Source organism: Salvelinus fontinalis, chromosome 30 (assembly GCF_029448725.1).
Source record: "Salvelinus fontinalis isolate EN_2023a chromosome 30, ASM2944872v1, whole genome shotgun sequence".
NCBI classification, from domain to species: Eukaryota; Metazoa; Chordata; class Actinopteri; order Salmoniformes; family Salmonidae; genus Salvelinus; species Salvelinus fontinalis.
Genome location: NC_074694.1, coordinates 7,368,745 through 7,372,446, shown reverse-complemented (window position 1 = coordinate 7,372,446; position 3,702 = coordinate 7,368,745). Strand labels below are relative to the sequence as shown.

Here is a 3,702-nt window from a genome sequence, read left to right as displayed (position 1 = left end):
GAAGAACCCCTATACGTTCTTAGAAGAACCCCTATACGTTCTTAGAAGAACCCCTATACGTTCTTAGAAGAACCCCTATACGTTCTTAGAAGAACCCCTATACGTTCTTAGAAGAACCCCTATATGTTCTTAGAAGAACCCCTATATGTTCTTAGAAGAACCCCTATATGTTCTTAGAAGAACCCCTATATGTTCTTAGAAGAACCCCTATATGTTCTTAGAAGAACCCCTATATGTTCTTAGAAGAACCCCTATATGTTCTTAGAAGAACCCCTTACAATTGTTCCTCAAAGAACCTTTTGGGGTTAATTTATTAAACTCCCTGTCCACCCTCCCTCCATTATAATAATAATATTGATAATATTGATTTAAATAATGCATTGTTTATTTAGTGACACCACAAATGTGAATTAATGTTTACAAAACAATTTACCAAACAAAACACATAACAAAATTGCATCATTTTTGCAGACATGTCAGACCATAATAAATAATACATTTACTTTGTGTAGTGCTTTCATTACAATTTTTTAGGGAATAAAATAATGATGTACAATAAAAACGACATAAAAAATAAATCATTAAACTAACAATATTGTAGACTTGATGCTAAATACAGAATGCATTTTTTTTGTTGCTTTAGTGTGTGTGTGTTCAACAACCACTTGCCCACAACCAATTAGTTATGTTAGGAAGTTTGCCATCTTTACGACCAGCCCTGGTAACTTCATCCCAACTTCTCTTATCCCCAGAACACAGTAACTTAACAACAGAAGTGTTTTTCTGACATTTTTGGGAAATGTAACTGAAAATACAAAAATACAGCCCTAGCAGAGCCCCAAGTCTCATGGGGACGTCCTCTAGGGTGTGGATGTTCTCCCCTTCAAAAAACAGCGTGATTTCACTCTCACGGTGAAATGGATTTCCGCAGGAAAGAAATGGGGAGCGGTGAAATCTGTGTCAACAAAAGTAAGAAAAGATTAATACACAGCTGCAGCTGTAGTTTTATATGACACTTATGTTTATGAAGAAACAGATGATTGGTGCATAGGCTTACCTTGTCACGGACATAAAGGCCACTCCGTCCTCATTGAAGAGGTTGGGCAAGAGGTGGATCGCTGCTGTGGTCTCCAGTCCTAGTAAAGCAATGATCTTACTAAACTTGCTAATTTTATTACAAAATATATATATTTTATGTACTATGTATCGACTATATTAGAGAAATGTAGCCATTAAATTCTGAAACACAAGACGTAATACTCCATCTCAAATTTAGTCATATTTTAGACAAATTCACCTGCAAATCCAACGCCGGAGAGGAATTGTGAGTGTCCCCCCAGGACCGAGCTGTCCAGACCACGACAGATCCTCCCCAGGCATCACGGCTCCCCCCTGGAGACTGTCCTCAACCAGACCACGACAGGTCCTCCCCAGGCATCACGGCTGCCCCCTGGAGACTGTCCTCTACCAGACCACGACAGGTCCTCCCCAGGCATCACGGCTCCCCCCTGGAGACTGTCCTTAACCAGACCACGGCAGGTCCTCCCCAGGCATCACGGCTCCCCCCTGGAGACTGTCCTCTACCAGACCACGACAGGTTCTCCCCAGGCATCACGGCTCCCCCCTGGAGACTGTCCTTAACCAGACCACGGCAGGTCCTCCCCAGGCATCACGGCTCCCCCCTGGAGACTGTCCTCTACCAGACCACGACAGGTCCTCCCCAGGCATCACGGCTGCCCCCTGGAGACTGTCCTCAACCAGACCACGACAGGTCCTCCCCAGGCATCACGGCTTCCCCCTGGAGACTGTCCTTAACCAGACCACGACAGGTCCTCCCCAGGCATCACGGCTCCCCCCTGGAGACTGTCCTCTACCAGACCACGACAGGTCCTCCCCAGGCATCACGGCTCCCCCCTGGAGACTGTCCTCTACCAGACCACGACAGGTCCTCCCCAGGCATCACGGCTGCCCCCTGGAGACTGTCCTCTACCAGACCACGACAGGTCCTCCCCAGGCATCACGGCTGCCCCCTGGAGACTGTCCTCTACCAGACCACGACAGGTCCTCCCCAGGCATCACGGCTCCCCCCTGGAGACTGTCCTCTACCAGACCACGACAGGTCCTCCCCAGGCATCACGGCTCCCCCCTGGAGACTGTCCTCTACCAGACCACGACAGGTCCTCCCCAGGCATCACGGCTCCCCCCTGGAGACTGTCCTTAACCAGACCACGACAGGTCCTCCCCAGGCATCATGGCTGCCCCCTGGATACTGTCCTCTACCAGACCACAACAGGTCCTCCCCAGGCATCACGGCTGCCCCCTGGAGACTGTCCTCTACCAGACCACGACAGGTCCTCCCCAGGCATCACGGCTGCCCCCTGGAGACTGTCCTCTACCAGACCACGACAGGTCCTCCCCAGGCATCACGGCTGCCCCCTGGAGACTGTCCTCAACCAGACCACGACAGGTCCTCCCCAGGCATCACGGCTGCCCCCTGGAGACTGTCCTCAACCAGACCACGACAGGTCCTCCCCAGGCATCACGGCTCCCCCCTGGAGACTGTCCTCTACCAGACCACGACAGGTCCTCCCCAGGCATCACGGCTCCCCCCTGGAGACTGTCCTTAACCAGACCACGACAGGTCCTCCCCAGGCATCACGGCTCCCCCTGGAGACTGTCCTTAACCAGACCACGACAGGTCCTCCCCAGGCATCACGGCTGCCCCCTGGAGACTGTCCTCTACCAGACCACGACAGGTCCTCCCCAGGCATCACGGCTCCCCCTGGAGACTGTCCTTAACCAGACCACGACAGGTCCTCCCCAGGCATCACGGCTGCCCCCTGGAGACTGTCCTCTACCAGACCACGACAGGTCCTCCCTAGGCATCACGGCTGCCCCCTGGAGACTGTCCTTAACCAGACCACGACAGGTCCTCCCCAGGCATCACGGCTCCCCCCTGGAGACTGTCCTCTACCAGACCACGACAGGTCCTCCCCAGGCATCACGGCTCCCCCCTGGAGACTGTCCTCTACCAGACCACGACAGGTCCTCCCCAGGCATCACGGCTCCCCCCTGGAGACTGTCCTCTACCAGACCACGACAGGTCCTCCCCAGGCATCACGGCTTCCCCCTGGAGACTGTCCTCTACCAGACCACGACAGGTCCTCCCCAGGCATCACGGCTCCCCCCTGGAGACTGTCCTCTACCAGACCACGACAGGTCCTCCCCAGGCATCACGGCTCCCCCCTGGAGACTGTCCTCTACCAGACCACGACAGGTCCTCCCCAGGCATCACGGCTACCCCCTGGAGACTGTCCTCTACCAGACCACGACAGGTCCTCCCCAGGCATCACGGCTCCCCCCTGGAGACTGTCCTCTACCAGACCACGACAGGTCCTCCCCAGGCATCACGGCTTCCCCCTGGAGACTGTCCTTAACCAGACCACGACAGGTCCTCCCCAGGCATCACGGCTTCCCCCTGGAGACTGTCCTCTACCAGACCACGACAGGTCCTCCCCAGGCATCACGGCTGCCCCCTGGAGACTGTCCTCTACCAGACCACGACAGGTCCTCCCCAGGCATCACGGCTCCCCCCTGGAGACTGTCCTCTACCAGACCACGACAGGTCCTCCCCAGGCATCACGGCTCCCCCCTGGAGACTGTCCTCTACCAGACCACGACAGGTCCTCCCCAGGCATCACG

General features: G+C 54.4%; 1 long non-coding RNA gene across 1 annotated transcript; it reads right to left on the bottom strand.

Annotated features, from left to right (window-relative positions):
* Positions 1 to 363: 363 nt before the first annotated feature.
* Positions 364 to 2,067, bottom strand: LOC129828472 (uncharacterized). The gene is made up of 3 exons (XR_008755245.1): positions 1,298 to 2,067; positions 1,058 to 1,136; positions 364 to 955 (listed from the first exon to the last, which is right to left on the bottom strand). It is a non-coding gene; the product is annotated as an uncharacterized LOC129828472 (long non-coding RNA).
* Positions 2,068 to 3,702: the final 1,635 nt, after the last annotated feature.